Below are 23566 nucleotides of genomic sequence, written 5' to 3' on the forward strand. Positions count from 1 at the left end.
AACTCACCAGCCGCTCGAGTGCGCTGAGCAGCACTAACAATGAAAAGCTCCTTCTTCGCTTCTCTAATAACTCCATTTCAAGAGGTGCAAATTAATGGGTGTTATTGAAATCCCTCTGGAGGTCACTGCTATGGCTTTTACTTAACGTGAGAATGCTTTCTTCCTGGCCTTCGGATCTGTTCGGCAGGCACCATGACAGGGTCCCGCGGTAAAATCTGGCAGCGTGACAGATGACCAAGCAGCTTTTTTTAACCTCATTTAGATTTATTCATTTAGCTCATGCTCTTTTCCAAAGAGACTTACAAAGGTGAGCTACTTACACTCATTTACCCGTTCAAACAGCTGGCTAATTTTTACCGGAGCCATTTCTCAAGGGTACTACAGCAATAGGGAGGATCTGAACCTGCGACCTTTGGATCCAAAGGCACTATCTGCACCATCGGCAGCCGCACGGTGAGAATCAGACTTGCTGCAAAAAGGAAAGCAGCTGGAGGAGCGACAGGTTGCGAGCGAAGCCTCCGTTTTCGAGGACGTGGGTCTCCGACCTGCATGGGCGACGCAAATGTCGCGTCTCGTAGCGAAAGGCGTTCCATTAGGAGCGTCGCTCTCTCCATTGCTTGCCCAGGCCGCAGGCGTGCGTTTCTGATGCAAAACGGCGACCGGAATTCATTGTCCCGGGACTCATAAAACATCGCCCCAAGGCACCCAGTTCGCTCGGCGTTCGCTCGGCGTTCGCTCGGCCTCCCTGGAAAACGCTCTAATATCGTTGTTTGGATGCTGAAGCTCAGCTGTAAAATTACTGAACTGTCACGGCGACATTTTTTCAAACACATTACACAGATATTCTGTTCTCCTCGTTTTTCCCTTAGATTAAAAATACAAGCAAATCTGGACAGGGCGGCAGGAAGCATTGCAGCCAGATCCAGCCCAAGGCAGCGGGTTTGACTTACACCTCCAGCATACTTACTCCGAAGTAGATGCAGTACAAGTTACCCAGCTGCATAAGTGAGCGTTGGGCTTTTCACGCAATGGCGTTCATGAGAGCATCGCATCGAGAAAGGCCGGACGGTGAAGGAACAAGACGGGAAGGAAATCGACACCTTTGCATTACGGTGCTGGCGAGGAAGCGCGACGTCTTTTTCTAGCGATCCAACTCTTCGGATGATGTGTCGGAAGCTCGGAAGTCGACGCCTTGTCATTTGCGTACGCTGCCGACGGCCGAGAGACAAATCGGTCGGTCTCGACGGAGACCTGGAAACGCAAATAACAAGGCAGTGACTTTCATGCTTCGGATACATCGTGCAGGAAGACAGATCGTTGGGAGAGGACATCATGCTTGGCGAGGTTGAAGGTCAACGCTAAAGAGGAAGACCGGATAGAGCGATGGATCGATGCCGTAACGGCGGCAACGGATGCCACTCTGGCGACGATTAGCCACCGGTCTGAAAACCAAGCCCAGGTCAAGACAACATTTGCAGGGCCGCCACGAGGAGGCATCGGCTCAACGGCACTTAGAGGCCGAGATAAAGGGATGAATAACACGACATAACGGAAATGTTACGTCGATCTTTTCGCATTTTCCTTTCAGTTTTGTTAGATTAAGCGTACTTTTGCCGTTAGTTTGTAGCATATTTTTAGAAAGATATTATGTATTAGTAAATTTTGGCACCGAGTTCCAAGCACCGAATATTTAAGTACCTTTCAGGATCTGATGCTTTCTATAATCTTTAGGTCTTTTCTAGAATGCTCCGGGGGCGTGGGGGAGTTTGGCTAGTTCCTGCTGCGTGGCAGGTGTAGGGTTCGAGCCAAGCTCGGGGTCCTTTGTGGCACACCGGCGTCCCGTCCGGGCTACGTCCCCTCCCCCTTCGGCCCTACGCCCCGTGTTTTCGGGTAGGCTCCGGCTCGCCGCGGCCCCTCTTGAGACAAGTGGTTGTAGGCGTTGGTTGGTTAGAATGTTCCGGTGCCTTCTAGAATCTTCCCATGGCTGTAAAATACCAAACTAAAAGTGACACTCCAGAAGAACAAGTGGTTTTTTTTGTAATCAGTAAACTTTTGCCAACCATAATGAGCGCAAAAATTGACATAACTGAGAACTCTGAAAAATTTCTTACACTGTGTAATCGTAAATGACTCGACATTACCGTTTGTTTTGGAGAAAAGCGCCATCTTGTATATATCTATAAGAGTAAGCGCTTCTGTAGACGGCAATCCGTACGGGTGCTTTGCTTACGAGAAATTTCGTCATCAATAAGTGCCAGCGGAATAGCGGTAGGTTACAAACAAAGCGAACTTCTGGAGGTTCTGCTCGTGCATGAAGTTCTTTGTCTGTTTTTGAAGACACGGGCTCCTCTGATGGGAAGCTGTTTCGGAGGAACGCATCTGCCCTGTGAAACGTATCGTAACGAGAGGTTTCGACACACGGGTCGGGCCTTCAACCCCCCCGTCGCCCGTGTCTTTCTCTCAGGGACAGGCGTGGTAACTGACAGCCTGTTCCACGGCCATTCGCCGCTAGAAAGGACGCGACAGGATGCAACGGACCGAAATTCCCGTCAGGCCTCTGCTGCCTTTTCGACGGAGCGCTGAGAAGGGTGGGAAAACCTTCATCTCAGAGCAGTGCGATGACCTGTAGGGTGTGAACATACATGGAGGCACGAGATATGGGAAGGGGAACTCGTCGCTGGACGCGTATTCTAAATGCGCCTATCGATCGAGCGACGTGTCGTCTTCGTTCGAATGACTCGCAGGAGACCTCATGATTTATTAAAAATGAAAAAAAGGGAGCTCCTTTAATGTTCGGTGACAGCGGCTGTCGCCTGAAGCAGTAGGAGAGGGCGACTTTAATATAGAGCAGCAGTCAAAAGTTTGAGCACACCTGAGCGGCGTGGGCAACCACTGTATGGGACAAACTGGACAAGAGAGTGAGAGCAGAGCTACACACGGGTGTCAGACATCTCTGGGAAGTGCCGGAGAAGAGCTGGGAGGACATGGCGCCTCGTTTCCTCATCGGACCTGTTCGCCGAAAGCCGAACATGAAAACAAATCGTTTCTGTCCTTTCTGCCCTTGTCCAGCCACTTCTTTCTTTCGTGTCTCCAGTTTCACTTCATTTCATTATAATAGATGTGTTTCTTACAGCATGTGCCGAAATAATCATGGTAGATGAAGATGTGGGGCTGTGCTTTTTTTTTGCTGACAGTTCTGTGTCAAGAAACTTCGTAGATACGCAATTAGGTCCTTCATTTCGGTTATTGATTAGGCTATACGATCATACATACATTATCTTTCCCTTTATAGTACAAGTGGGGGATTAATGAGGACTTTCCACAAGGGTGAATAGAAGAATATTGACCGGAACAATCTGGTTAGGTTTCCCGTTAATGTGCAGACTGTAGCTCTGGTTCAACCGGTGGTCGAGGTAACAACGCTGGGAGTCATATGATACCCTCCCACACACACACTGGGTCCTCCTATTATGAACAGATTAGTGACATATTTTGAATGATGCGAAAATCCATCCGTCCATCCGTTGTCTACAACCGCTTGTCCCGAGCGGGGTCGCGGTGAGCCGGAGCCTAACTCATCAACGCAGGGCGCGACGGGAGGGGGCACACCCAGAATACGATGCCAATCATTCAACGATCGCCACTGAATGGAAATTTTTCTTTGCTTTCAATCTAACGGTTTTAAATCAGTACGTAGCTCCAAATTACTAAAAAATATTGAAAAACTCTCACAAAGTAATATTTTACAGTTATAACGAGATACAGGATTTTTACATGTGCTTAAGCAGCAAGTATATCGAGACGTATCTATAATTCAGCTCTTGCTGATGGTGACAAAAGTGAAGGTGACTTTGGAGTTACAACCAAACTGAGTTACAAACAGACCTTCGCTCACAGTTGCACAGCGACGCAAAAGCACCGTCATGTACCGTGTTCTTTACTGCCGGAGCGCAGGAAGGGGACAGGAGGGCAGGAGAACTTTATGAGAAGAGCTGTTGGTACTGGTGCCTTAGCTGGTACTGTCCACCTGTTCTTTCCATCACGCGTTAATCACTGCTCTACCTCACCGAGGTGGGGCTTTTGTGGCTCTTCTAGTCCCCTTCCTTTTACATCCAGCGGTCCGGGACACGCCACGCTCAGATTTGATGGCGTCCCCGCAGGAATCCCGCAAAGCCGACACTCTCGCATTCCCTTGACCCCAAAACCCAGGGCTGAGCCCCGTGTCTTAGGACGGAGGAGGAAATTACTTGAATGCTGAGCCTGGCTTGCTGTCCCGACGAGCTGCTCTAATGGATTGTGATCCACGCCGAGATCCAACTCCCGGAACGGTCCTCCAGCGTATGTGCACAAGAATCATGACGCATTATCTGCCTCCAGCGCGTGAACTCTGCAGAGCACAGGTCGTTACCCGCCGACATCTGTTGTCATGGCAACAGAGGTGTCGAACTCGGCTGCATGTGTGGAGCAAGATCAGTTGAAATCTGTGCAACTTTCTGTGCGTATAAATATTTATACAGTTTCCGTCAGTGACTAGCTGCACTGTCAGTGAATTATTATTCATTAATATAAATTCTAAACAAACAAATTTGCATTGATTTGTATATAAACTTTTCAGTTGCAGGATGTTGCAAGGCTGCTTGCATAATACATTATTTTCGGGGTGTAAAGGAACTGAGTTCATCAGATCTTCGGGATGTACTGACAAATGTCCTAGAGCAGCAAACATGACGTTCTATCATTCTGAGAAGAACGTTTTTAGGAGACAATCAATGCAATGGGAGAAATGAGTCAGTGCGCCTTTAACGCATTCATAGCTCTCTGTTTAAGAGCCAGACGTGGGCTTCTTTTCTTTGCTCCTTCTCTTCTCGTTTTCGCTTTAAGAGCTCGGGAGAAGAGAAGCTTACATGCTTCACTGTATTACCTTCCTCTGAGAACCTCTCCAGACCACAGAAATGAGTGCTTCATGTGTCCTCGGCTGTCGTCCCCTCTGCCTCCGGTCCCTTTTGTGCTTCTGCCCTCTGTTTGTTCGCACCTCGTCCCACCTCGTCCCATCACATCCCACTGTAGCGTGTTCTTTATTGTAGGAGTCTTCCAAAGACAAGCATCCTGTCGAGACCCTGTGTTCTGCTCCGTCAACTACAAGGGAGATTCGATTTCAGCTCCGGGAGGCTGCGGGAAAAGGAATCGCTCTCAGTCGCTCGGCTCTAAGAAGGGGCGAGACTGTGGAACGTGCAGCCGTTAGGATGTATTCTGCCTCGCAGCCGCACGATTTTTGCATAATGACCCCCTTGCATGATTTTGAAGTCCGGCCGCACTGTAACTGTGATTTTAATACCTTTCATGTTCCTTAAAGAATAAATTCCCCTTCATCACAGCCACGTGAAAAAAAAAAAAACTCCTTTTCAAAGGTACCCTACATTCAAGAACGAATTCAATTCTGTTTCGATTTACGTATAAAATCTTCGGAGTGACACTTGGAACCGTAGACAAGAAAGACACCAAGTGTAGGCATATGCAGCTTTTAGATGAATTTTTGCCATGGTGTGACGATGTAATTAGATGCAGGGGGCTTACATTGTGGGCAAATATTATTTCTCAGTATTTCATTTCAGATTATGTCTTATTAAATATAAATACACCGAAGTTATCGGCATAATACCTTTCTGGAAATTGCTTATACACATAAAAATTTTATTAACTGCGGCCTAAATAAAGATTAAAGATAAAATTAAATAGAAAAATATATAAGGTGGGTGCGAGTCCAAAAAATTCACGCATTTTTCACACAATTACGCTAAATTGATCTGCTGTGTGTTAAATAAATATGCACTATGTTATCTGTTTTTTTTTTTTTTTTCTCAATTAAAAAACCCAATGAGCAGCTGCTGATGTAATGTACACTGGTTCGTATGGCGGAAAGTGACAGGGGCTGAAGTCTAGAATCACGTTCCTGCATGCCGATCTCTCCTTCTGTCGATGCTATGCACTGTTGCGTTTTCTCCGAGATGTACGTTAATTTGGAGAAAAGCATCTGCCAAATAGATAAATGTAAATTTAAAATATGAGCACATCATGTAATCACGGAGAAAATCACTTCAGTATAGAGTACAGCAGTGGTTATCAAAGCACAAATTAGTAAAGAAATCTCAAGTTTAAGGGGGTCTGATGGGGGTTACGTGAGATACTCAACGTGAAATTTAAGAAAAGTATAAATATGGCTCTAAAATCACTAACATTCCCTTTTTATTCCTGCGTATTATCAATTCGGGCAATTTTTGAGTTATATTTTTTTCCCTTAAGGTATTTCTTGGAACTGGAATGAGTAGAGCATAAATTGAATTTAAGGCAGAAATTTCATTTGCCTTTTAAATCAAAATCTCATGTACCAGGAGCTCATAATCCAGGAGAAGGGTGTACATTGGAATTCACTCACACCATCATTTTCGTTCCTTGGCCTGAGGGTCCGATCGCTGCAGGACTGCTGTTTTCGTCTCTCGGTGCGTCATCGGTCGCAGTTACGTTTGCGGGTCCAGCGCTTAATTTCACCCATTTATCTTTTATTCATTTTCATTGACTTATAGGGGGGTGAGGTGGGGTAGCAGGTTGGCCTGGTCCTGCTATCTGGGGTTCAAGTCCCGCTTGGGGTGCCTTGAGATGGACCGGTGTCCCGTCCTGGGTGTGTCCCCTCCAGCCTCCAGCCTTGTGCCCCGTGCCGCCGGGTTAGGCTCTGGCTCCCCGCGACCCTGTACGGGACAAACGGTTCAGACAGTGTGTGTATGCACTGTCTTCTAATCTGGATTGAAAACTTGAATCTGAAGTTCTTGCTTCAAATGCGGGAAGCACTGCAACAATCAGACTGCACACCCAGCTTGTGCGATTTTCATAGCTGTGGAACACACACAGCCTGTTGTTACTTCTGCAAAACATTCAACATATTATACAGTATGTGTGCTTTTTTAAAAGTCATCATGAAAGACACAGAAAGGAAAGGAGATACTTACTTGTTAGCACCGTTTTCTGAAACAGGTTAAAATTTAAAAAAATGCGACATCGCGGCACAGCGAGTAGCGCAGTGAGAGGACGTGGGTTCGATACCTGCTCAGTCTGTGTGGAGTTTGGATCTTCTCTCTGTGTCTGTGTTGGTTTCCCCTGGGTGCTCTGGTTTCCTCCCGCAGTCCAAAGACATGCTGTTCGGGTTCCTCATAGTGTGTGAGTGACAGAGAGAGAGAGTGTGTTCCACTGATGTATGGATGATCGACCCAGTGTAAGTAGTGTATCTAGCAGTGTAAGTCTTCTGGGTGCTCTGGTTTCCTCCCACACTCCAAAGACATGCTGTTCAGGTTCCCCCATAGTGTGAGTGACAGAGAGAGTGTATGTGTTCCACTGATGTATGGATGATCGACCCAGTGTAAGTAGTGTACCTAGCAGTGTAAGTCACCGCGGTGAATAAGGTGTGTGTGAGCTGATAACGCCACATAGAGTTCCTTGGAAGTCACTTTGGAGAAAAGCATGCGATAAATGTGAAATGGACAATATTTCTCAGATTATATGAGTCGGAAGTTCTAAACAAAGCAGTACATTTAAATATGACCTGAACTTTCACATCTGATGATGGTAATTTAAACACGACTTTCCTTAATGAAGATGATTTAAATGCACAGTTATCTGAGCAGAGGTCTTACATGCTAATGGAAATGGAAGATGATTTAGTGAGAGCTCATGGTCTGCGTCCAGCGTGGAAGGTGAGCTCATCACATGGTTGCGTTCTGGTTCATGAGCTAGACATCCCGTTGTGCCGTCACGTGCACCACGTGAGACGACACCGCACATGAGTTTATTAATGACTCTGATGTTAATACTTATTCTACTATTGTTCATCATTTGGCATGAAGCCGGGGGGTGGGGAGGGGGGTTCAAATTGCTATGCAATGCGGCAACTGCAAGAATGAAGTAGTCATTATGCCGAAATTAATTACGGCCTCAAAGCCTTAGGGGGAGGGTGGATGGTTCATTGTCACAAATTTCTTCCATTAGAATAATCTTTATAAAAACAGAAATGGTTATAATATGTGGAACCGAGGTGGAATTCTTTTCCCTTTCATGGGGAACAGGAAGCAGCTTTTCAGAAAGCATCCTTACACATGCGGCGTGCGCTTGATCAGTGCAAGTGGATTTGATTAGCGTAGGACGGAACAGTATTTCACCGGGAGTCCTATCTCGAGACGGCCACATGTGAGTTGCTGAAAACACGGGCTGCATATTTTTATTGAGTTGGGGAATGTAATTTACTGCCTGTCACTTTGCGGGGATAAATAATTGCCTCGGCGCGTCTCCCCTGTCACTTTCTTTGAAAGAAACCGACACAGCCGTGGGCCCGGCAGAACGAGCGGCTCTCCTGGAACCTGCCGGAGGAGCTACCGGAACTTACCGGTAACTCCTCTGCTGCGCAACCCCGCTGAAGGGCGCAGACACTGGCCGCTTGCGTTAAGCTGCATCTTTGCGCAGTTTTATGTCAAGCTAATGACTTAAAGCACTGGACTCGTAAAAAGTTCGCATCGCCTTGCCTTATTATATGGACCGTATTAAATATAAATCACAGCAGGCTTCTGAGATACCCCGTGCAGTCAAGACACTAAAAAATCAGAAATGACATATTCTTTTTAATTTGTACATTTTTAATAGTACTTGCCCTTTCTTTGCCAAGGAATTTGGCACTGTCCTGATATAGCACTTTCCAGATAGGTCTTATCGTTACATATTACGTAATAATGTATTATTACATATAATATTCAGATATACTGGTAACACCACAAAGAGTTCATCGGAAGCTGCTTCGGAGAAAAGTGTCTGCCAAATAAACAAATTTAAATGTAACTATAGGAGAAATTGACAATTAATAATATTATATATAATATTTATAAAATATATTACTGCATGTCATTATATATTTTTTGATTAACAGTTATTCAGCACCTTTGTCCAATGTGATGGTGATGTACAATGTTACATTTGTGCACTAAGCCACTTACAGTGAATTTACCCTTTTATGCAGCTGGGTAATTTTAACTGAAGCAATTCAGGTAAGTGCCTTGCCCTTTTTAACTGAGGTTTGATGTTTCTAAATAGCGAAGTGAAACAAAATAGTGCCTGCAGTTACTGGAAAAATGTAACCGATGAATAATGGCCTGACGGACGGTGACAGAACACCCGTGACGTGAATGATAATGCATCTACAATCCGCTCTGCGAGCATCAGGATTGTCCCAACTCATCTTGCAGATAACCTGCCAAATATGATTCATCATATTTTGTTTGGTTTTTATGAATTCTTAATATTATAGGCTTTGTGAGTGCGATTGTTATTTATTGCGCTGCGTAGAAGCAATTAAAAGAAAATCATGATTTAGTTTTTTTGTTTAACGCTCACCGCTTTCTCGGTTCATGCGAGGAGAATGTGAATAGGAGGCGTGCTGGCATAACTTCAGAAATGAATATTTCGTTCTTTATATATGCGTGCCTGTAAAAAGGAGGGGCGGGGGGGGGGCGACACTCTGCGGACACAATTAGAGAGCTGTCAGCACCTTGCACCGAGCGTGAGGGTGGTGGGCGAAGACATTAGCAAGAGGCTTGACCTATAAGGGTCCCGTGTTGTGTCAACAAACTCCGCCGATGACTCCAGTTCCTCCTGCAAACAGTCTGGCCGAACACTCGCTCACGTTCCTCAAACCGCGAAACCGAAACGGCAGTCGCGAACAACGAAAACAAGTCCAACCTTAAACATTTGCGCTCCTCCGCATGCGGTTATAATCGTAATTGATCTGATGAATGCATGATTGATGGGATACTTGGCACTGGAGTGGAAGAAAGATTGTGTTTATGGTCACATGTAATAGAACAGTTTCCTCTGGTTGGGCCTGGTGTTGCTTTTAGGGTTACGGTCACAGAGACCATAAACTTTCCCAGGTCACCAACCATGGCAATGACCTGCTGGCCTGCATCTGTGCTGCTGAAAGACAAAAAAAAAAAAAAAAATAATAATAATACATCATTCATATGTCTTATAATAACACAACCACTTATATAGCCACTGGTAGTGTAATGGTAAGACCTATAGCCTCTAGACTCAAAGGTTGCTGGTTCAGATCCTTGTCTACCTATACCACACTTGAGCAAGGTATTTGCTCTAAAATGCTACAGTTAAAAAAAAAATTTCCTTCTGTATAAATGGGCAAATAACTATGGGTTGGTTAACATTACAAGCTGCTTTTGAGAAAAGCATCAGCAGAATGAATAACTATAAATATATTCAACTGGAGCCTCTTTTGGAATTATAGGAGAAAGAGGGGACACCCTGAAGGGGATCTCAGTCCATAACTGGGCGATCTCACACACACACACACACACACACACACACACACACACACACACACACACACACACACACACACACACACACACACACACACACTTTAGAGTCACCAATTCACCTGAAAGACCCACAGCCCAGGAGCTGAGAAACACTAATATGACCCATTATACCACCCAACAGAGATTTTCAGTATCAAATTAAGAAGTGCCTAATATATACAGTAAATGACATCGAGAAAATGACTATACGCATTTTGCTATTTAAACACACTATTAGTCATGTGGTTTTACGATCATCCTTGCAATTGCTGTTCACCTTCCTCGCAGTCATAGGTTATAGGAGGGTCTGATTATAGGTAACGTTGCTGTTTTATTGCAATTGTACCCTTACAGCAAAGAAATGGCACACATAAAGCCTGCTGGTAGGTAATTTACATGAAAATGATGAAATATTACTAAGTTACATGGACAATTGAAGCTTTTTTTTTTTTTTTTATTGGAAGTCCTAGCAGGGAGAAAACATAATGGCAGCGAAGAAGGCGAGGAAGGGTGGCGACGAGACACAGTTCATTATCGGAGTAATTTAAGGAAGACAAAAAAATGCAGCTCGAGAGAAGCAAGTATCCCCCCCCCCCCCCCCCCACAGCCAATTAGATTAAAATGAATGGAGAATACAGTAGTGTGTATGTGTGTGTGTGTGTGTGTGTATCCTTGGCCTCCTCCTTTGCTCAGCAGCTAACTGCATGGGGAATACCGCGGTTACAGCTATACTGGGCTACTCCGAAACACTGAGTAAATGTACATTTACACTTTCCTGGGTCAAGGAGTCCCAGCAGGTGGGGAAGCCTGAAGGAAGAGACAAATAACACGGTAAAACAGGTCATTCTCCCTGCGCACCTGATGGCAACCTGAAGGTGCCGTATGCTTTCGGAACCGGGAGTCCTCCGTTCCCCGGAACTCCTGTTGCCGTACTGCACGCCTTCAAAGGGACCGGGATGCGTCCCGTGCTTTTATTAGAGGACGCAGAGATAAAAGGTGGCAGAGCGGTGTATGTGCAGTCACATCTATAAATATCTTCATCAGGCCTCAAATAGAGCGTGTAATGGTGTAGCTCGGAGTCACCTTGCCCGGGGCCATTATTCACATTGCTCCCGTCGGGCCTGGCAGACCCCAGATCAGTCAATTACCGCGGCTCGGAGGTGCGGCACGCGCCCGTCGAACGTCACGGGGAATACCGCTTCCTCAGACGGGGGACCAGGCGCCACATGAGAAAGGGCCCTTCTATATATCAAACAGCGCTCTTTGCTGACATTATCAGTGGATTACAGTCTTCATACTTGTGTAAATGTCACTGTCAAATAGAGTACCGAAGGTAAAATGTTACTGTAAGCGCTGCGTGCAATGCCGCTGCTTTTAATCAGTTTTTCATTTTTATTTGACTGGATTCATGTTTAATCTTTGCCTCCTTTTTATATTTTTTTTTTATTGAACTTACTTCTCTTTTCATTTTTCATTTATATTTCATGACGTATAGTTTCAAGACACTTTGAAATACAGTTATACAACTAATTTATAGTCCATCCTGGATAATGAAGGGTCTCTCAAAGGATGAGGGGCAGTGAGGTTGTTAAAGGTGTACAGTCTCCTACTGTGGTACCCCTCTGCAAGGTACTTCACCGGAGTTTCTCAAGTTAAATATTCAGCCAGTTTTAAGTGCCGCTGGGTTCTGTGGTAGGTTTTTGCTTTTAAATTGGCTGTCAATTTAGGTGTTACACACTTTGCTGCCTTTTGGTCAATAGCGGTGATAGCGCAGATAAAGAGTGACTTCACTTGCAATCCTTTCATGTGTTAATGTTGTCAGCAGCCAAGGTTGTGATTAAATCAGTTCTCGAAAAGTTTCTGGTGCTGAAAAAATAAAGTGAAAGAGAAATGTTAGTCTTTGCAAAACTCGGGGACAAGAATTTACAAGAAAATAAACATTAAATTAAAAAAAATAAAAAAGAAACAAAAAACAATTGCCTAATGTTTTGAGATAACATTAAAGTCCATTTAAGAAAAGGTGAATAATACATCTTGGCAAAAATATATCAGATACATTACAATATACCAGTGTTTATCATAGAGTAAATGTAAGGATATTTTAAAATATTATATGTATGTATAACTCAAAATAATCTGCATTTATTCCAGCAGCAATAATGAACATTTATTTATAGGTCTGCATGTCATATATCTCACTGAGACTCACTTTTCGCAGATTTGTTCTTCAGCCACTACAGCAATAAACCTTCAAGATGGTTGTGTGAAAAGAAAATTTTCATGCTCTATCTGTCAGTCGCTTTTACAATGTGCGTTTTCCAATGTATTTTTGTATACTTCCACACCACAAACATCGTTTATGTGTCTCGAAGATAAGCCAGAGACCGAGTCACTACCTACGTCCATGTATAACAAATGATTCCTGATGGACCTTCTTTTTTATTTTATTTTATTTGCCCTCTGGAAATTCTGGCATGGATATGTTATGAAAGAGACTGAGTGTTTTTGTCATCCATCAATGTCACAGTCAATAAACTAGTCAATCACTCAAGCAATAAAGCATCAGTCAATCCGTCCACCAATAAAACAAGTAGTTAACACTCAATCAGCTGGTCAACCGGTCAGTTGACAAGTTAACCAGTCCATCAGTCCACTAGTCATCCAAGCAATGAAGTAGTCCTCAAGTCCACTCGTCCTTCAGGAGTCCTCAGGTTCTCCAGTCTACTAGTCATCCAGGCAGTGAAGTAGTCCTTCAGTTCACTAGTCCTTCAGTAGTCCTCCAGTCAACCACTCCACCAGTCCACAGGCAATGAAGTAGTCCCTCAGTCCACTAGTCTTTCCATCAACCAGTCCACCAGTTGTCCAGGCAGTGAAGTAGCCCTCAAGTCCACTAGTCCTTCAGTAGTCCTCAAGTCAACCAGTCCACAGGCAATGAAGTAGTCCCCCGGTCCACTAGTCTTTCCATCAACCGGTCCATCAGTCCTCCGAAGAACCAGTGGCAGTGAAGCGGCCTATCAGCCACACACACACACACACAATCGGTTAACCAGTTAGTCAGTCGGCCGATGTAGCCATGAACCAGTGAGTCAAGTCAACCAGTCCACATTGTGAGGCAGCAAACCAGTGAACCACGTTAGCACTTTATCTCTCATCAAGACTTTCAAGCCGGCAACGGCTGTTTTTCGGCGAGACAGAAGCAAGGGGTTAAAAGTAGGCGTGGACGCGCTCGGTGATCCCGCCCTGCGGGGCTCGGCGCTCGGGCTCGTCGCGGACGCGCGCAAAGAAGAGTGAAGTGCGCTCCTACTGCGCTCCTAGTGCGCTCTCATTGCGCTCCCATCCCCGGAAGCACGCGGCAGCAAGACGGCGGCTCCCCGGCCGCCCACCCGCGCTTCTCGTGTGGGATCTATGAGCGACGCTGGGGCGCGTTCCCGCGGGGCTGCCCACCACCACCAGCTCCTCCCGTGTCCCTGCTTCTTTCGCCCGCTCTGAAGCGCGTGTCGCTGCGCTCTCGCGGAGTCCGGCGCGCGCCGCCGGCGGGAAAAAAAAAGCGCAAGTTGTGGTAAGTCGCGAGACGCTTCTCTTGAAACCTTTTAAGTTTAAGGCTTAATTCCTGTTCCTTAGGTTGGGAAGAAGTGCCGACTGAAGTTTGATGGCGACTCCCACCCTCAGTATGGTCACATCCCCCTGGTTATTTGCATGAGTTTCGCCGGTTGTTCTGAAAATGGACCGTTTTACTTGGTCAGTCGAGTCAGTGTGAATCGTGGAAAATGGACCGCTAAGTGTTACGTGTGACCGTGTCTCGCGCTCATCATGTTTATATAATAGGGTTTTTCTCCCAGTTTCTCTAATGATCTTTTTTTGCTACTTTGCATCTGACAGTTTGTCGTGTCAATTTACACACGTTGGTGGTTATTACACTTAATTCAGGAGTTTAAAGTCCTCATCCCTTCCACAACATTCATTGTCTCAGAAGATCAAAATCGGAGTTTGTTCAATTCCGAATTGTCCTTATTTACATTAAAATCATTTTTTGCTGCTTTTTATCAATACATTCTTATAATAATTGCACGCGTTCTATTTTAGGACGAGTACATATTTTCAGCAGTTACGATTTAAATCTTGTTAAAATACTTGTTGCTTAGCTGGCTTTTTTTTTTCATTCAGTTTACACAGCACGGTATTGTTAATGCAGTAATTCAGCGTAAATATCTTGCTCGAGGGTACTACAGCAAGAGTGGGGAGTGGGGTGTGAACCAACAGCCTTCAGGTTAAAAAGCAGCGTCCTTTATTTCCTTAACTACCGCACCCCCTGGTGTCTGTCCGGGAAAGATGGTGTGGTTTTGGGTACTGACCGCTTACACTTTTCCCCAAAGCAATTTAAAGTTATTTACCCATTCATACAGCTGGGTGATTTTTATTGGAGCAATTTAGGGTAAGTACCTTGCTCAAGGGTCCTACAGCTGGAGGTGAGACTCAAACCTGCAACCGTTGGGTCTAAAGGCAGCAGTGCTAACCATTACACCACCAGCAGTTGCACATTTAGAGAGCTGGATAATTTAACTGGAGTATTTTAGGTGAATACCGTGTTAGAGGGTACTATAGTTGGGATCCTAACCTACGACCTTTGGGTTCAAGGCAGCTGCTGTAACCGCTGCGCTACCAGCTGCCCCCGCTTGGCCTCTGATTAGTGAGCAAGAGCATCTGCGTTCACAGAGGCACGGCATATCCACACATATGTGTGCTAATTGAATTCCACTGGGTCACAGATAATGTAATTTTATTAATTAAATTTAGATCGGCTCTAGTGACCCCGGGCAACAAAGAGCCTTGCCTTCGAAGACAGTATTACAGAGCGTCTCCCTTGCTCGAGGCATCGGTCGTGTAGCCTCGGAGGAAGTCCAGTCCCGTCAGAGATCAACAGACGACCGTCTCTACCGCTTCCGCGTTGCATCCGTGAACGGGGACGTCACACCTCTCTTCTTACCCAAGTGCGGGGAGAGATAAAAGTTGCTCCCGCATGACCGACTTCATTTCAGATAACACCACAAACGGAGTGTGTGGAGATGCATCCTGTTTGTTTCATCACTACCTTCTGCACCCCATCATCTCTGCTGATAATCTTCGCTCAAGGCGTGGGGTCTTTGGCTCTTTCGCCGCAATGCAGTCTTGACTGACGCGGCTGAAAGTCCAAGTAAACAGAGGAGCTACGTTTTAATTTTCGTCCTGGATCATACTTATGAATGGTCTCCGGAAGGGTTCAGCTCGATGCGTTTCGGCTTGTAACGAGAGGTTTCGTTTTCAAACCTGCAAGTTTCTGAAAGTTTGCCGCACTTTCCGGAGGCCCCCGGGAAGATGGGACTTAATTGAACAGCCGCTTTAGAATGATGACGTTGGCTCTGAGGGATCCGATCTCATTATTTATGTGAGGTAGGATACCCTGGAGAGCGTAGCCGAATACAGATGTCATGAGCTGTTCTCTCCGTTTGTGTGCAGCTGAGTTACGTGATACATGGCGATATAATATAGACTACATGTAAAAATGAACCTAAAATTTGTCTTTAAAAATTTGGCTGTGCATGATTTTTTTTTTTTTTTTGGTTATACTGATACTGTCATTGTCTTTTGGCTTGAGGAAACTTTGAACCTTATTGACTAAATTTAACACAAAAAAAGACTTGAGGGACATATCATATGTTAATTTAAAGAGCAGTTTGCATGTCAACGCAGTTTGGATAGACGGTCTTTTACGGATTGTTGTTGCCAGTTGGTTCTGCTCAGTTTCAAATCGGCAGTTTTTTCTGGTTTAAACCAAATTCCTGAAAGCTGTTGCTTTAGTGCGAAGTCAAGGGATGCACCAGAACGCTGTGGCGGTTATTTTAAATTTAAATGTGACCTTTTGCTTTTAAAAAAAAAAAAAATTCTGATGGTGAAGGAGTGTAATAAGGAGAGACAGAAACAAAAGGACGAAACCCTAAAGCCACACAACTGTTTTCTTTCATAGCAGTGGGAGTGTTTACGGTGTGGAATATTCTTGTTCTTGTTGGTACAATGAATCTATTTTGTCTGTGGGGGGAGCAGTGGAGTTTAAATAACAGAAAATGCCATATTTGTCCGAGTAATCGGTCTCTCCCGAGAGCTGAACCCGCAGTCATGTGCTTCTGCTGTGGGATACCAGAAGGCAGTGTGGAGTGGCCTTTGGTCGCAACGGCATCCCCCCTCTCTCCAAGTGCCGAGAAATCATACACTCCTGCTCAGTTGGCAAGCGTGGAGATGGCTGAGGGGCAAATACTGGCTCTTTGCTCCGTTTCCAAACCAGGGAAAGTGCCCAGACTGGCAAGCTGGGCAGGCCCCAACCAATGGAGTTTGGGTCTGTCCGTAATGGACGCGTACCCCCGATCCGATGACAGGTGGTTGGACCGTTTGTGTCGAGTGTTGGCTGCGTGTCTCTAGGGTTGGATGGGTTCTGACCAAAGGAGGCAGCTCCTTCCAGCATAACGGTGCCAGTCCAACGATGGGCACGTGAAGTCCCCTTTCGCGTTTTCGCGTTTTCCCGGCCCGCGGATCACGGTGGGTCGCAGACGTAAACAACCCACTATCTTTGTCCTTCTACTTAGCGTTTATGTGTGTTTGTATCATTGCAGCACCATGACCATGATTGCTTTAACAAACGTGCGGTCGAGCCGTAGCTGATGGCTGGCTTATATCCCACCGCAGCCCTGGTCCCAGCCCACCGGTCCCAACCCACCAGTTCTCCCCCATACCCCCACTGGGTTTGCAGGCGTGTGCGCTCCAGATGTTCCCTCATCTGCTTACCACTGATTTTGCTCCGGTGCAATCCGGGCCGATCTGCAGCTAATATTAGAGCTAATGGCACAGCTAATAACACAGAGAATAAAACTGGCTGGGCAGCGACGCCGTATCGAACCGACTGTGTCAGCGTTCAGTGACGTGGCACTAAATGGTAGGGCTGTCACCACTTTTTTGGTCCACTCTTCTATGCTGGGGACCCTAAAATAGCTCAGAGTATGAGCCACCCTGCCAGTCCTGTATCAGTATTTAGTGACATTTAGTTAGGTTTAGCAGCGGGAAACTGGGCCAGGTCATTACTAGCAGTGCAGTGGCACAGATTTTTCTAAGGGCGACAGCAATGTCCAGTTTTTTTTTTTTTTTGTACCGTACTGACTGTAGAAGCTATGGCTCACCCCGGACTCTCAGTTGCTATCACTGCCCTCAGACGATAACACACAAATTGGACACAGGCTTCTTATTTCTCTGAACAAATTATTTTTATATATTGAAGCTATAATTTTGATTTAAAAAAAAAAAAATTGCTTATGCAAAGTGATAGCTGGTAGCATAGTGGTTGGAGCGACTGCCTTTGGACCCAAATGTTACAGGTTTGAGCCTCACCTCCAGCTGTAGTACCCTTGTGCAAGGTACTAACCCTAAATTGCTCCAGTAAAATTAACCAGCTGTATAAATGGATAAGTAATTGTAACCTCAACACTGTAAGTCGTGTTGGAGAAAAGCGTCAGATAAATGTAAGTGTTGCAGATTTTACGAACAATGCTAAATCTATACATAAAAAAAAAAAAATCTGTAAATTAAAATAATTTAAAAATTCTTTAGAAAAATAGCCTTCTGTATTTTATTTGTGCAAAGTGATATTGCTGCACATGTGCGGAGTTGTCAAAGATTATGTAGAAATGTGTAAAATAGTATCTCTGTGAAGTTGCGGGTCCTATAAGAGTTGAAGAGATGAAACCAGACGTGAAAAATCCAAGGTACAAAGTCATGCAGAGGAAGTGTCCCCTTACAATCACATGGTGCTCTCTGAACATTTAAGGCATGCACAGGAAGCGATGATGGACTGAAACGTGGTGGAATGAAAATAACGAAGGACAAAGCGGAAACATGGCAGATGTGTTCAGCCGAATCCAGACCACGAACACCTTTTAACGGTTACCTGATAATTTATTGTTTCGCAAGATTAGAGCAATATAACCTTTCCCTCCAAAAAATAACAACATGTTAATGTCAACAGCAAGCCTTTCACAGGTATTTATAGGCGAATAAGAAGAGTAATTATTGGGAAAGCTGAGTGGCACAGTGCTGAATAAAATCTCTGGGTGAAATGCAGAGCTTTTTTTTTTTTTTATTTTTTTAAACTAACTGGTTGTAAACAAATTTTGAACTGCAAAATGTGCCTTGTAGTAATTTTATTTTTCCACAAAATTAATTCATTAAACTTTAAAAAAAAAACACAAGCTATTGTTAGCATCTCACACAGTCAGCCTTGGAAAAATAGCTGGCGGCTCTTTCGAAAGCCATAATCCGCCGGTTCTGAACGTGGGTTCGTCTGTCCGTGTAACACGCATTCAGCATCTGCCTTTCGTCCCCATGTGCGGTTTAACGGAAACCTGCTTCATGTTTGTGGGTCTTCCACAGAGACACGGGACATCAGTGCTGTGTTTCTATGTGGCTCGTTGCAGGATCACTATTTCGAGACGTTGAGTGCATTATTTACCCATTATTAATTCCTAGTTATGTGTACAAATACGTATGAAGATCATAGAGAATATTGGTGGTCTTGGTAGCTTGGGTTGATGGTTGAGGTGTTCGGTTGTTCGCTGAGCTCGGCAAGCAACCGAACACCTCAACAAATACATATGCTTAAGACAGCAGGTGGCATTGCGGTTAAAGCTCCCACCTTGCAATCAAAAGACCCAGAATTGCATCCTGAGTTGTGCAGTAGTACCCTTGATCAAGGTATTTCCTCTGAATTGCTCTAGTAAAAAGTACCCAGCTGTATAGATGGATCAGTGTGTAAATAATGAGTGAACGTGTCAGTAGAGTAAGTACCTTAGTGTACAAAGCTGACACTCAAAGCTGTATTGGCGAAAGGCCTTAACTTAATGAGTAAATAATAATAAAATGACTGGTGGAACATGTGCTCCTAGTGTTAAAATACAAGCGAAAAGTCGCCAAATTATTTCATCTCATCAGTAGCTTCCCGTTCTAGGGTTCTTTAAAGGGTCTTCTCATTTGTCTCTGAAGATAGAACACTGTCTCGTACCAGTGAGCATCCCCCTTGTTTCAATCCACTTTTATTAGCGCTACAGAGGTGCGGTGACATTCGGTGTCTGCAACTTCCAGGATGTGACGCATCATACAAATCCAGAATATACAGTACTGCGTTATGCAGAATAAATAGAATAAAATACAGAAACAACTAGTTGAAATAAATGAAAGGTTATCAAAACAATGCAGTAAAACCAAAAGAGTAACGCGGTTTGTGACAAACAGTGAAAATAAGCAGCAAAGTTACATGTAACGGCTAGTTGTTTCCTTGCTGTTGTCTGTAACTACCGAGTCATCAAATGGGTTGCTGCTCACTTCAGTGAACAATAACACACACAGAAACAAAGAGGGATAATTAACCTTCCAGATATCCTCTGGTAGCTTTCATTCACAATTGTTTATCACTTTGAGTCTTATGTCCGTCTTCGCCGGTTGAGTCGAGGGCTTTTGTTTCCAGGGAGCTCAGGGTCAACAGTGCACTTTGGGTGGAAGGTTCGAGGTCAGGCAGGCTAACTTGATTTTAGTATCAGTAGGAAACAGACTGTCATCAGTGGATCCAAGTGCTCGTGTTTCACTTTGTCTGGTCATTTCTTCCCTAAAGCCTCCACCGAAGTAGCTGGATGTTGCTGTGGCAGCAAATGTTGGGGAGATCCACTTGTAAACCGGAGGGAAGTCGTTCTCAAACGATCTGTTTTGCTGTCCATCCCAGCCTTTGTCATGGTGGCGAAAGGTTCTCGGAAGGTGCTGAGAGCATTGGACGTCCTGTGCCTGGTGGTTAAAAGGGATGCGATGGTGCACAGAGGGGTTACCTGAGGTTGCTCTCTTCTCTGTGGTGAAAGACAACCTGTCAGTTTGGTGCCCAAAAGAGTTGTGGTTGGCCTTTCTGGAGGATGAGTGTTTGGGTTAGGGTTAGGGTTAGGCTATGATACTGCAGGAAGACTAATATTTTAGGCCCAATGTATGAGGGGAGAAAGCTTAAAAACCAGACAAAAATTAGGAAAGCTAAAGAAAAAGGAGGAAAAAAAACTGAGATTCAGACATCTGCGAAGACACAGAAATACAATGGAACTAAAACGTCAAAATAAAATGTAAGAAAAAAATTCAATAATTCCACCTTGAAAGAATTATTCCTTTGGCTTCTCACAACCGTACGGTTCAGCATTGGTGTGGTGGAAAGTGCATCATGTCAACTGATGTAACTCAACTGGTGTTTACCCCTCTGTACATCTCTCAGTGAAACTACACAAGGCTACGCACGCCGAAATCGAACCCCGAACAGTCAAGGGTTCTCTCTCTCTCTCTCCCTCCTCCTCCCATCACTGTCCCTGTCCTTCTCACCATGACATTGACTTTCCATTTTCTTGCTTTTCTCCTCAGTCCTCGGTGACCTGTACGGCTCTAGCAGAGAAAGGCCCCATTTCCAGTGTAACGCCGATGGCAACACTTCAAGGAGTGCGGAGTGCTCACGGTAAATCGTGTGTTCATAACGCTCCCTGATACCTCGCCTGCGATCGGCGCAAAAGCATAAGCTGCATTAAGAGCTCGAGACGGCACCCGCTATCTGTTACCCGCTCTCTTTTGAAATAATTGCACCCTACAGTGTACGATAGGCTTTTGCTCTAAGTAAACTGAAAATATCGCACTCGGCATTTCCCCCCGTCGTCATCTGAGAGGAGCACGCCGCCCCCGCAAACTCGTAAAGCCTGGATCGGAAAAAGGCGGCGACGGCGTTCTCTCCCTCCCGTGGCGTGCAGAGCGCGCGCGTGAACGCCGGAGAACTGCGCCTCTGAAGTGCTCTTGTAGCAGCAAATGATGAAATCGTCTCTTTCCACCTCGGAAAGCTGCGCGCCGCACCCCCCCCCCAATCCCCCCGGAGGAGGTGCAGAGGGGAAACGTGGAACGGCGCACGTGTTTTCACACCACGTAATTGAGTTCCCTGGCATCCACACAGATACTGTGCCAAGTTTGTGCCCCTGTTGTCCCTTTATTCATTCATAACCTGGTATTATTCCACATATGCTCAAACTGTTGTTGTCATTACTCAGCTGCTCAGTGTACTTTCATAATTGTATTACTTGTCTAGGGTTCGGGGAGTTACCTGTTTACTCAGCAGAGTAATCTGTTGAGGGGCATGGTGGTGCAGCGGGTTTGGCCGGGTCCTGCTTTCTGGTGGGTCTGGGGTTCAAGTCCTGCTTGGGGAACCTTGCGATGGACTGGCGTCCCGTCCTGGGTGTGTCCCCTCCCCTCCAGCCTTTGCTCCCTGTGTTGTCGGCTTAGGCTCCGGTTTGCCGCAACCCTGCTCGGGACAAGCGGTTTCAGACAGCGTGTGTGTGTGTGTGTGTGTGTGTGTGTGTGTGTGTATGAGTGAGAGTTTTAGTGTCAGGGTTAGGCTCAGTGTTCTGTTTATGGTTTAGGTGAAGCCTAAGAGTAGGCTTACAGGACAAGGGCTTCAGTTGGGACTCAAACCTGCAACCTTTGGATGGAAACGTGAAGCTTCCTCGGAGTTAGGGTTAGGGTTATGCTGACCCTAAGTGAGTTACCCACAGGTAAGATGGGGGCACACAGATTTTATCACCGTCACTTTCTGTCAGCTCTTAGACGTTTTCTCCATCATCACGTTTAGAAGGTGACCACTGTGCTATTGAAATGTGTCACAGGTTTGGAAAGAAGGCTGGAAGAATGTGTTTGCATTTCCTCTCCAGTGTCGGTAAGAAAGCAGTGGTAAGTAGAAAATGTTTTGTAGAAAGTAAAAATAAGAACAATAACAAATAATTGTTTAAACATTCAGCTACAAATGATATTTCCCTATTATTGCCATTCATCTTTATCACCATAAAAGTTAGATTTTTGGGAAGAACCACCATCTTGGCAATAATTTAATGTCTCTATTTCAAGGCAACATATACGGTGTTATGAGCCCACACACCTTATTCACCGCAGTGACTTACACTGCTAGTTACGCTACTTACGCTGGGTCACTCATCCATACATCATCCATACATCTAGAGTCCATAATCTTCCAGCAAAATCATTCATTGACTAGGGTAAATAACAGCGGTGCAAGGAATGATATTTTCTAGGTCTGAACATAAGCCTCCTGAATTTACTGCAGTCCAACTCTGACTTCGGACTGTCATATTTTTTATCCTTAGGGAATACAAAATATTTCAAGGCATCAAAAATGTTTTGGAACCCAATTTCTTCTATATGGGAACTTGAATATGGAGACACCAGATTCAGTTAGCCTCGATAATTAGATCGCAGCGTGTTTATTTTGCGTTTGTTTTGGAAACCGAGATGTTCTTCCAGTAAAGGGCATGGCAAACGCTGGCAGAGGAGCACGTCGTCAACCGGCACGGTTTAGATTGTTTCTAAAACGAGTTTATGGTAAACGTTGCGAGATGTAAATGGGTCAGAGCGTTGCGCTTACTTACAGCGTGCAGATGAGATATATACGCCCACATATTTAAATATTATGCAAACGAGGTCATAAATATTTATAGGTCTGACGTCTCGCAGCACCCGCATGGAAAACAATAAGACTCTGTTGGATTGCCTTGTAATTTTCAATTACTATCGTGGCAATTACCCAAATACCTACTGGGCGGGCTCAGCTTTATGCAGTGCAGGTCTCTATCTTCTAATGGTGTCCACAAGCAATCTACTCATAGGCGTCTCCACCGGTCCTCCATCTGCTCCACCAGGATTGTGTGATCTTCCAGATCTCATTGGCAACCTAGAAGAAAATCTTCCTTTCCGCCTGCCAGGCGTAGCATAGAATAGGTGTCAAGGGAGAGATCGGTGAAACCCTCCCTCCGCCCGTGGGCACCGCGACGCCTTTCCCTCCATCCAGAATCAATTCGGTGCTTCGCGGTTGCCGCGGTTCGAACGTCACGGGTCCTCGCTTGATTTGCTGAAGCCGAGCAACGTTTACACCCCAAGTGTTTCGTGCGGTCGTGCGTGAAGGTGTTCACAAGACACACAACAGCTTTTGCCTGTCTTTCTGTTTCGAGAGTGAAAACTGCAGGGCCAAAGGCGAAAAGATGTCCTTGGAGGCTCCATTCCAGCGTCTCCGAGTA

General features: G+C 45.2%; 1 protein-coding gene across 3 annotated transcripts in view; it reads left to right on the plus strand.

Annotated features, from left to right (window-relative positions):
* Window positions 1–13646: 13646 nt before the first annotated feature.
* The window catches only part of LOC108934526 (tetraspanin-18-like), a 37953-nt gene continuing 28033 nt past the window's right edge, over window positions 13647–23566 (plus strand). The window contains exons 1-3 of one of the 3 annotated variants that reach the window (XM_029256042.1): window positions 13647–13965; window positions 20865–20955; window positions 22145–22208. The gene's annotated coding sequence lies outside the window, so the exon portion shown is untranslated. Of the gene's footprint in view, window positions 13966–20864; window positions 20956–22049; window positions 22209–23566 lie in introns of those variants that run through there. The other 2 variants (XM_018752424.2, XM_029256043.1) reach the window with 2 other exon arrangements.

This window comes from Scleropages formosus, chromosome 11 (genome assembly GCF_900964775.1).
Source record: "Scleropages formosus chromosome 11, fSclFor1.1, whole genome shotgun sequence".
Taxonomy (NCBI): Eukaryota; Metazoa; Chordata; class Actinopteri; order Osteoglossiformes; family Osteoglossidae; genus Scleropages; species Scleropages formosus.